The 12,055-nt window shown below is 44.0% G+C and overlaps 1 protein-coding gene across 1 annotated transcript in view; it reads right to left on the reverse strand.

Moving 5' to 3' along the window:
* The window catches only part of DNER (delta/notch like EGF repeat containing), a 1,147,135-nt gene that overhangs the window by 588,376 nt on the left and 546,704 nt on the right, over positions 1–12,055 (reverse strand). The gene's annotated exons all lie outside the window — the stretch shown is intronic.

The following is a 12,055-nucleotide window of genomic DNA, read 5'->3' on the forward strand; positions in this document are numbered from 1 at the left end:
TCAATCTGTGACTTACTCCAGGAAAACAAAAAGCAATGTGAAGATATAAACCACATAGAATAAGCTTTATGAAGAGGCATGTTCATATGATCAGGGAATTCATAAACTCAAACCATGTTTTTTTGCTGTACTGTGCTAGGTCTTCTATGTGTATGTAGGATATTAAGTATTAATTCACAAAAATCTCTTATCTTTTGCAACCATGTAATGTAACAAATGCAACTCCATCTATCAGTGTTTCTTAGCTAAGGTAGGCTGATCAGAAACCACACTGACAGCACCAGTGAAACCACCTCCAAGCAGTGTTCCCAAGTGAGCAAGCTTTGAGAGACTCTCAAGTACAAAGTAAACTTAGAATAGGATATTTTTAGGAAGCTGCTACTCATTCTGGAGCAAATAGAAACATAGGGTGTTGGCCTACTTCCCTATGAAATAAAGGCCTGTAAATGACTGAATAAATAAACTGCTGATATATATGCCACCTTGAAGGTCACAACTTAAAGTAAGATTTCTTAGTACCTGCCATTGCAAAGACCCATTCAGTAAGTTGCTGATGCTCTCTCCTCAACAAACTCAAAACCTCACTCTCTGAGTGCCCCCACATACACCAAACCCTGTCTGGGAGGTGGTTACACCTCCCTGTGACAGGAAACCTATTGTCCAGGCCTCTCCTGCTGGAGTTTCATCCAGCAGCAGGAGGTCAGACCCATGTCTGTGGCTGCAGCATCCATTTTGTGATGCTCGGGTTCTTTTAAACTATTACCGGTTAGACCAGTGTGTACATGTCTCTCCCTCTAGAAGGGTGGAATTCTACCCCCGCCGCCGGGACTGGCGGGGAAGGGGGGGGGGTTAGGATACCAAAGTGTTTGACACCAAACACAACATGTTGCCATGCAGCCATTCCAAAGTTAGCATTTACCGTGTGGATATAATGCACTTAAGAGTATATGGTCTGGCTGCATCACAGAACAGCCTCAGCGAATAGGCTCCGAAAGCTGCAGAGGGGCCTAGCTCATGCATGGGCACCCTCTCACACAAAACCAAGCACTCTGCCTTCAGGATTAATAAGGCCTGCCACAGGAATGACTGATCGATGTATATGTGTTAGTGATTTAAGGTAGATATAGGTAACCTCTATCTTAGTAAGGGGTGCATGCACCACCTTACCCAGGCTGCAGTAGCAGTCCTGTGGTGTCATTTTGGAAGGCTTCCCAGGGGTGGCATAATACATGCTGCAGCCCCTGGTAAGCCTCTGGGGTACCTAAGGTACCATGTATTAGGGTCTCACAAGGGTACCCCGGTAACCAAACTGGAGTGTACCTAAAGTACAAGCAATCATTTTAGAGAGGAAGCAGCTAGGTTGGGGTCCTGGATAGCAGGGCCTCAGCCAGACTAAAGTAAAAAAAAACAGTGAAACACCAGCAAAAAGTGAGGGTAACCAAAATAAGCAGATCCTACTCTCCTACACCATCCCTCTTTAAATGCACAATCACTCAACACTGGCCTCTGGTTCAAGGCAACCCTGTCAGTCGTGTACAGGCCTTTAGTTCTTTGTAGAATATAAGCCTAACTCCTTGATGTCACCTTCATAGCCACCAGGGCCGGACTGGCTGTAGAGGTCACCTGGCGTTTCTCCAGTGGGCTGGAGGGGTGGTGACCGGTTTAGAGGCCGTGGCGGCCGGTTTTAGCACTGGGGGACGGTTTTGCAGCTGTACTTCAATTTTGGCCTCCTGTAACAAACTAAAATCAAGCTTCACAGTGAAGATTTTGAGATCAGATGGTGTAGATACAGGTAATATCAACAAAGCTGGAGTAATTGTTGATACGTTTTTAAAATTTGAACCCATGGCAGCAGATGGTCAAAGTTTTTTTTTTTATTGATAATACATGCCCAGCAAACGTTTGTTGCTCTACTATCTTTGATACTGTAGCCAAAGGATCATCTCTGCCTTCTGTCTTTAAACTAGGGACCATACCCAAGGGCTGAAACTCACCCACTGTATTATTGCAACTATACTCCAAGTATTTCCAGTTTGCGTATATAATGGAACAACTTCAGAGAAGAGTTATGAGTTTTAATTATCTGGGAAATATAGTTGACATGTTTCTCATTTTTCATAACTCTTTCAGCCTTTTCCTGGAGAGGTGCTGGATTCCCATGTGCATTTGACTCTCACATTGAGATGGACCCTTAAAGATAACCGACTCATCAGAAGTAGTGATTGTAATATATGCTATAATAGCCTTTGTTGGTGTGGTCATTGGACTCTGCAATTCTGCATTAGGGTGAAATGTGTACTTATGAGTGGGAATTGGGCATATCCCTAGACTGTGCCACCTTGTCATAATTGGTTGCTTTAAAAAAATGTATCAATGGAAAAATGTATGAGCAGTAATATTAGGTCATTTCTCTTTTTGTAAACTATTATATGTGTTTCTAATTCAGGCCGCCTGTTGATGTTTAGAGGCCCATTCTTGTCTAGTTTACAATTAGCGGCTCCGGTGTTTGTTGTGTAATAGTGTGGTAAGCAATATTACACATCAAAGGCCACATGTACAAAAGATTTTAGCGGCCACAAACAGAGAATCAGGTAATTTGCGACTGCTTAATAGCCTATTGACATGTACAACCCTATTTTGCGAAAAATAGGGTTTCGACTCAGTATTAGGAAGGAGCATGTTAAGGGCGTCCCTTCCTAATAGCCAGTCAAGGGGCATGTATGAATGTTTCGTGACCGAAATGCGGTTGCAATGCATTCGCATTATACTGCCTACTGCAAGTAGGCGGTAAGCCAGTCGTAAACGGGAAGGGGCCCCAGGGAACCGTTCACCCTATGTGAATGGTTGCAAAAAAATTTTTAAAGAGCTAACAGTGGTCCCACAGACCACTGCCTACTCTTAAAAAATGAAACTGAAACGTTTCATTTTTCTTTTTGAAACGCATCTTGTTTTCTTTTAAGGAAAATGGGCTGTATTTAAAAAATCAATCACAGACATGGTGGTTTAGCCATTCCCAATGGGTTGCAAATTGCGATCTGTCTCATGAATATTGATGAGGCAGGTCCATTCGCAACCCCCTGGGAATCGCAATCAGTGTTAAACACATTGTTGTACATCACCTTTTGCCACTTCCATACTACGAGATGCAAAAAGTCGCAATTAGGAACTCCCAAAATCTGGTGGCCGTACATGTGGCCCCAAATTCTATCATTTTGAAGGATTCCTCATCATGTTCCTAAAGATTAACACACAGCAGCTGATTTTCAAATTTCGTTGATAATAAGCGTTCAATTTTGGAATGAGTATCTTAGATTGGTATAGCACAACCAGTGAAGTCAACGTATGGATTGGGATGCTGCCTCGCGAGGATCATTCCTCTTTCTCCTTCCTGGTTGCTGCGGAAGGTCTCTGTGCCTGTTTGGAATGCGTGACGTTCCTTATGATGGATTTCTAATCTGAGTGGCTGTAATCATGTTGACCTTTCTGGCAGTGATATTCAACGATTCTATTTCATGAGGATTTTCTAATTTCTTTTCCGATACTGTTGCATTAACACCCATCCAGTTTCCCTTTTAGATGTTGTCATTTTGTGCATGCCTCTTGAATTTAATATGTGCATTGACTTTCCGTATGCATTCCGTATCTCATATCTGGACCGCTGCATCTTCTGATAGGTGTGTTCCTTGAAAACTGGTTGGACAGAGGGAAAATGAGTGGACTTTGGTGCAATAACTCTGATTCTGCATACTATCCCTCATTCTGTGGATGTAAACACAGAATCATATAGTGAATTCAACCCAGGGAAAACATTTCCTGGGGCGTAACTGCTGGACAGTTAAACTAGCTTCATTTTGAGCCCTTTAGCTCATATAGTGGTATTTAATCAGGCCCGGACTGGCCGTTGTGGGCACCGGGCAATCCCCCGGTCGGCCGCAAGGGTGGGGGCCGGTTTTGGGCCCTGGGGGCCGTTTTTGTTGCAGAGCCGGTTTTGCAGCATAGCTGCAAAATCGGCCCTGTAACAAAATCGGCTGAAAAGGGGCCCTGGCAAGGCGCTCGACCCCCTCCCGCCCGGGGGTGGGGGGGGGGGGGGGGGCGGCCAAGCACTTTGCCAGGGCCGGTTTTGGTTCCCAGTCCGGCCCTGTATTTAATGAGCAATCAGCCTCACTTCTTGTGGCATCAACATGCAAGGAGAGGCCTATCTTAGAGAAAGAAAGCATAAACAATGAATGGACAGGATCCCCACCTGCGACTTCACCACACATTTGTGGGAAAGAGTTGTAAACACTTCCAAGAGAAGTTGTGCTGGTACCTAAAACAGAGCATGACCATGAGCTTGAACTGAAGACACAAAGGTAATCTTTTGTTTTCTCAACAGAAGCTTAGTGTTTTGGGATAGAGCTTGGCCATTTCCAAACATAGGGCCTGATTACGATTGCGGTTTTCCCGCATCCTCTGGGCCGGCGGAAGCCACCGCCGGCCCGGAGGATGCGGGAAAACCGCTGCGGACTGAAAAAGACCCCCCCAGATTAGGATGGCTGGGGGATCGTTTTTCAGTCCGCAGCTTTTCCGCCTCGGTCGCCTTCCGACCGCGGCGGAAAAGCTTTAACATGGCTGGCGGTGTCTAACAGACACCGCCAGCCATATTAGGATGTCTGCAGAAAGATGCCTTTACACGGCGGCATTTCCGCCGTGTAAAGGCATACGGATTTGTGTTTGGGGGCCCGTTGTGGGCCCCCAGGGGTGAAGGGGGGGTGGGGGGGTGCACATGGGGGGTACCTATGGTACCCCCCTGCATTTGCCTGCACAAAGCTGCAGGCACCGCGAGGTGCCTGCCGCTTTGTGCATGCAAATGCACAACTTACATTTTTATCATTGCGGCGGGTGCTGCTTCAAGCAGCACCCGCCGCAATGATAAAAATACAGGATGTGACCGCCAGGGTGGCGGTCACATCCTAATTTGCACGGAGGGACCGCCGCTGCCCCTGCGGACGGTCCCTCCTACTCTATGGTGGCGGACGGACTCAGGTCCGTCCGCCATCCTAATCGGCCACTAAATAAGTATCAACGGGAGCTGGAACTTGTGTCAATTACATCTGGAACCTATAGTAGTGCAAACCAGATCCGCAGTCCTAAGCATGGCTGGCACTCTCAGAAGGAAAGTTAAGGCAGCAGCTGTACAGGGCCAAATAATGGTGTTGAAAAATTATTGCAATGTACTAGAAAAGTTGCCTTTGTGCATATGGAGAACTCCAGCAAACAAATGTTATTGTTCTGGTTAGCTGAAAATCCTCGCACAGTTCCTGCTCTCTTACACTTAGGCTAAACTGAGATCATCTTTTACTGGTCAACAGCACGCCCAAAAAATTAGATACTCAAGGATTAACCTCTTGTATAAATAACACAAATATTTTACTGGAAACATACATTTCCTACACATTTTCTAAATTATTATTGTGTATGATACATTTTACAGCATCGAAAATGTCCGTTGCAAAAGGTGAAGAGCTGCTATCACAAACCTTCCAAACTGGGAAATGATGAGAAAAGTATTAGGGAGACATGGATGAAGAGTTAGAAAAAAGGTTTTAAAAATTGAAAAAAAAGAATGTTGTGTAGACATATGAAGCCACCCCGCTTTTACCACTACACACATTTAATACAACCTTTATCCTAATTTCAGTCCTGAGACTCCCTTTTAGCAAGAGTCTATCTGTGACTTTGTGACTAAACAAAGGGCTTCAATCTCTTCACAAAGCTTGAGAATGCAGTACTTTCCAAAGGAAACAGAGCTCTATGAACTGGACACTAACGTTCTGTCTCTTCCTCATATTCAGGTTGGAACTCAGAACTGACAGATAAGGACAGTGCTTAATTTGGACAGAGTGTGGTGGGGGTGGGCACCAGCACTCTTTTTTGTGGGCCACGACTTATTTCTAAATGCACTGTGACCCCAGAGGAAGACAGAGAAAGGCAACAAAGAATAAAGAAGGAAATATAAAGGGATAGGAAAACAATGGCACAGGGAGAAAAAGTGCCTGAGGGGTAGAGTCAGATAAACAGACTAGTAGTGTAGTGAGGCGGAAGAAAGAAACTTACATTGTAATCGAGGTTAGGCAGCCATGGTATTCAGCAACCCCGTCATTCACAGACTTAGACCGTGGGCTCCTGCTAAGACAACAATTTAGGCCCTGGTACTTAAGTGTTTTTTGTTGCACAAATTAAGTACTGAGCACACCTGTCAATGGTGGTGGACTCGATAAAAAGTGTGTTCCTCCTTACTGAGCAGACCCTTGACACTTCTGCAAGACCCAATCAAGCTCAAAAGAACCATAAAATTTAAGTAACAACCCAAGAAATATTAGAATCGGACAGTAATCAAATAGACAGCTGAAGCTTTTAAAACGGCCATCACATTGGGATTTCACTGTGACAGTAGAAGAAGCCGCAGTGCTTGAAGATGTACTATAGCTAGCATATTTTAGTCAAATGCCCACAGTTGAAATACAGAAGAAGTTAGTGTGTATATTATTGGCATGTAAAATAAAGGAGGATATCAGAGGAGGTCAGGCCAAGGAGTCCCATCCCAGATTTTCATAAATTACAATTAAATACATATAATTTACATAGCCTGCAGTGGTTCTGAAAACCTGAACTTGAACCATGCCTCTTATGTTGGATAAGCCTGGGCGGAGTTCATGGAATTGCACTACGCGGAACTCTGCGAAGTGTCAAAAAAACAATGCCAAGCTACACGGAGTTCCACGAGCGGCAGAGTGGATTACTTGCATTACGTTCGCACTGATTTTTAGTGCCAGGTGTTTGTCCCGCACTGCAAAATCAGCCAAACGACATCTCACATAGTGCAAGAGGGAGCTTCTTCTGTCTGCCGCTCAAGTAGAAGTTCTACTTGAGCAGCAGCTTCCTCAACCCGAACGGAAGGTTTCTCAACGCGAACGGTATTGATCATTCGCGACCGCCCGCGTTGAGAAATCTCTCTAGGAAGTGGTCTAGCGTATGATTTTCCTCGCTTGTGCTCACCAATTTACTGTTGGCAAGCGCCAGTGGAAAAAAACGTCAGTCCGCAGTTTTTGGGAACTCTGCGAGCTTCGCGGAGCACGGAGTGCAAAAAACTCAGCAAACTTAGCGAACAGTGCGGATTGCACCGCCCAAGCTTAATGTTAGACACCTGTGCACATTAGCATTCTGGGAAACATCTTACGGTTCAAACTTTCTTGTACCTTGACAGTGAACTTGTCAGAAAATATGAAGAGTTAAAAAGGGCTGTTTTACCAAAGAACTGACATCATCTAATGCACAATAGTTGAGATTTGTTTGGGTATGCATCCAATCTAGGTAAAAGCCCTTACACCAGGACAATAATAAAAACACAGGGGAAGCATGTGTCAAGGAAATACACAATCAATTACTAAATGCAAATTATATAATAAAGTAGAAACAAGATTGTTGGAAGAATAGATACTAAATGTCAAATCTTAATGGCAACAAAGATTAATAAACAGGTTCAGCGTTTGCCAGTTACGATATGTAATTACTGATTCTGCTAAGCACCACGAACGTTCTTTGTTACCCTCAAGTTGTTGTGGGGGGTTGGGAGAAAAGGTGCCCGCAGATTTGTCTATGCTGAACTGTTGTTTAAATAAGCCATGGCCACCGTGCTCGTCACTAAGATGAGGCGATGTCCAGTGATTGTGAGATCTTGACTGTTTGCGGCACCAACTACGAAAAATGTGAGACTATGTGATTTGCTTCTGTTGCACTGTATGTTTAACTACCTTTAAACTGTTTACAGGCATCACCAGTTACGACATCACCAGATATGCTGGAAAATCCCTTACAGGGGACCTGTAATTGATTAACACTTATACGCATCGCGGCCTGCCTCCGGGTTGTTGGCATGACGCAGTGTAACATTTCTTTAAGTACAATAAATGTCTTACACCAAAAAAAAAAAAAAAATAAATAAACAGGTTCAGCTTGTTGTGCCAACAACTGTTTCACCCTTTGAGGCATTGGTCTTTATCAAGGTTGTAGTCAGTACATAGGACACACAAAATTTAAAATCAAAAGAAAGCTTGAAACAAAATTAAAAAAAAGAGGCCTTTCATGTGCGAAGTAGAAGGATATGACTCATCCAATTAGAACACTGTTAGACCAAAATGCTCCTGGGTGGAAAAAATACAGAAGTAGGCAGGAATGTAAATAAATCAAGTGCAGTTAACCGAAGTTGACAACAAAGAAATACAATCATGAGCAAAGGGCTGAGCCAAATCTAAGTATGTGTTATGCATTGCAAACAACACATCTGCCTACAGACAACTCAAGCTATCTGTAACTGAGACCTAAAAATGCCTCGGGCCCTCAATGGAGGAGGCCCCCACTCCCCGGGAACTACAAGCAAGGGTCCAACCCATAACCAGTGCTTAATTTGTATGAATGAAGTGCCAGGGCTCTTGTCAGGAGGCCAAGGGAGCTTGCACCACACATTGCTCCTACCAGCACGGCCAATGAAGGTAACAACACAGCTACTAACTACTACTTTCCTACAAGTGTGACAGTTCAAATGATTTCAGGCCCACGAAAATATAAGAATGACTTGGGTGGCAGGTAAAAGTCTTTTTGAATGTATATTGAATAAATAAATAGCTGTTGTTGTGGTTATGTCTAAATTGGCCTGACACCACCACCTTGTGGCAGACTGACACATGCACCCATATTGACAATTAAGTTCCAGTGCCAAGCACTGTAAACCATGAGCTCAAATCAAGCACTGCCCATAACATCTCCTGAACACCTTCCTCTGGCTCCCAAAGGCAATGCTTTAATTCCAGGCAGAGAGGGAGATAGTAATACAAGGACTGTGATAAGGAGGACTGAATCAGATGAATAAGATTACTAATACGAAATTAATCCATTTCCTATAAGTATTTGAAGCAGTATATCCTTATCTACTCACTATCATAATGATCTAACAAAGAAGACTTAGGAGTCATTCAACAAAGGAACCACCAGAACAGAAGGTGTATAAGGCATACAACCTTTAATTTAAATTACAACATTGGAATTTGGGTGCTCCATTGAAAACAATGGAGTGCTCCGGGCTTCTACTGGCTGGAAGAAGGCTGGAGTTCTAACATTCCAATGTTTGTTCACAGCTGGTGCAATCCCCTTGGGCTCAGCTAGGCCTTTGTTTTACAAATTAGAACATTCTGCCACCCAGGGGGTGAAATGTTCCAATAGCCTTGAAGCCCTCCGTAGTAGGCTCTTAAGGCCCGCTCCCTTGTAAAAGGACCCTCGCCTTCGTCTCAGGCCTTTAACGGTGGAGCGGGCCATTCATGGCAGGTGGAGCCCACTGTGGCATGCTCTATGGCTATATTAAACATGCATTAAATGCATCCAGCGGGCAGCATAAAAAGTAGTGCATGGGAACCAAAATCCCACATCATCCAAACCCACCTCCAGCTGGTAGTGAGCAACAAAGTAAAAATGAGGAACATCTTGGGACAACACAAATGCCTTGCAGCAATGCTCCCACTGCTTCTAGCCAGGAAGCATTCTGCCCATAGAAGAATGGCCCACTGCCCCCAAGAAAACAGGGAAGACTGGAGAGGTTATATACCATGGAAATAACAGACCACAATAATCACCTTAGGGTGCACCGATGGCTTGAGCCTATGTCTAATAGACTTAAGTTATCAATTATTAACAAGAGAATCTTTGTGGTGAAAGGCTGAGTGTGTTCCAAGTATCCAAACATCTGGGATTTGATTAGAAACCTCTTTATGAGAAAAGGGATTAGGAAACAAACAGGAAGGACAATCTCCTGCGGGCAATGCAAGGAGGAGTTAAACCTCTGGAATGAAACTTTGATGATGGCAAAGGACTAAGGAATCTGAGAAAACCCTAAGGTAAGGACCAAAGAACACGGAACCCAGCTCACCCAACCAACAGGCTGAAATGACAACATATGTAGAAAGCAAGATTTCAGAGGTTAAACATAAGCAGCCTGCAATGCCCCACACCACAGAGGTAGGATACATACAGGAGGAGACTTAAGGGGAGGATGGAAATCAAGGGAACTGCTCCAAGATATAAACAACCAAAGACTAAAACTCCCCCTTCCTGCCCTAAAATTCATGAAAGGCCAGAATTGCCACCTGGTGAACGCAGAGGTTGGAAGAGAAGATGCCCATGTCAAAGACTTCCTACAGCAACTAAAAAATCAGTATATGGCTGAGGAAACCCCTAAAGAGACATCAGAAACTGAAAGATCCTAATGATGGTCATTCCACTTCAAGTTGACAGAGTGGCGGAGAACTTGACCTGCTAGAGCTAAATCCCAAGACAAACCTAGTAACTTGAGCACCAATTGCTCAGCTTCCAAGCTGAAAGTTAGAGCCTTTGGGAGGCCATCTAGGGAAAAATGAAGCTAAGGGGTCAGAGAAACTAACCACTCCCTGGCAATCAACCGCTGTCACAGCAGAGAACATCACCCCATCCGTTTACAACAAGGTACCAACAGTATGACTACCATCTCCCTTCAATTCCAGGCCAAAACACCAGCTAATGAGAGAAAATAGGGAAAGGTGTAAAGAAAGCATGATGGTGATAGTAGCAATCTGAAAGTGATCCATCAGAATATTATTCAATATAAATATGAATCTGTTTGTGCAAGCTCTTATTATCAAAAAAGAGAACATAGTTAAGATGTAAAGTGATTGTTTCTGAACTTGTAGTGTATTGCATGGGGAACATCCATTACGACACGGTGTATACACTGCTCTACCATTACAACGCTGGTTTTGCAACGCAAGTCGTTACCACGACTTGCGCTGGAGGGCGCTCTAGGCTAAGGAATAGTAGATTTACTATTCCAACACCTTCCCTACTGTACGTAGGCTGGTGTTGGAATAGTAAATCTTACTATTCCTAAGTCCAGCACCCTACAGCGCAAGTCGTGGTAAAACCAGCGTTGTAGTGGTAGTGCGGTGTGAGGCCTAACCACTCACAGCACCCACCATGTATCTATGAACTCAACTTGCCACAAGCATTAGAGCTCCCACCATGAAGAAGGATTCACAGATGAGTATGCAGCTTGATCAAATGAGTGTGCAGCAGGTATGCAACCTAGTCTATCTAGAACTATCCACCAGATGCAAAGGCAGAGTTTTTCCACATCAATATCCAATTGAAAGTGAGCTTGGAATTCCATCTCCTGCAAGAGTTCAGAATAGGAATCACCCTCCTTTACCAGCAAGGGCAACCTACCAAAGAGCTTGACAAGAGACTAAGAAATGTAGGAGGTTAATGTACTTGCCACTGAGATGAAATGGAGGCCAGCAACGATACGATAAACAGATGCATCAACTCAACAGTCTTTGGGATCTGACGGAGAAACATTCTCCAAAGTGATGGCTGCCAGATCAAACAATGGACCATTATCATCACTGGAGGAAACCCTGTCTCAGCACTCTAGAGAGGACATACTATACACATTAGCTTAGAAATATGGCATTTTGGAAATTCCATAATTTGGGCAACAGTAGGCTAATGACCACCGGATGCCTCATCAATTTTTCAGCACAAGTCTAAAAAATTTTTTAAAAAAAGACTTGTCAAATAATTCGAATAGACCCTTGCTAGTGTTGGAATGAAGTTCAGCAGCAGGAAGATCCAGATCAGTCTGGAGACAATTACACAAATACTCATTCTTGATATAGTTGCTTTTTGGTCAGGGTTCAAGAGCTGAGAATGCTATGAGCAAGCAGTGGGGTGAAGAGGAGGAGGCATATGATGCAGAGCTACCAGAATCTGATCTGAAGAAGTAGAAACCAGAACCTGACACTTCTGGTCCTTCTCCCTGCAGCAATTTCCTCCAACAAGTCCTCCAATATCTCATTCATTAAGGCTTTGACACATTTCCTCTATAAGACGTCTCTGTAAAGTTGCCTCCCTTCTATATCACACAGAGCACATCCAAGACAATGAACATTGAGAATTCAGGTAGAAAGTGGCACCCAGACCAATCCCCAGTTGG

The sequence above is a fragment of the Lissotriton helveticus genome, chromosome 11, assembly GCF_964261635.1.
Source record: "Lissotriton helveticus chromosome 11, aLisHel1.1, whole genome shotgun sequence".
NCBI lineage: Eukaryota > Metazoa > Chordata > Amphibia > Caudata > Salamandridae > Lissotriton > Lissotriton helveticus.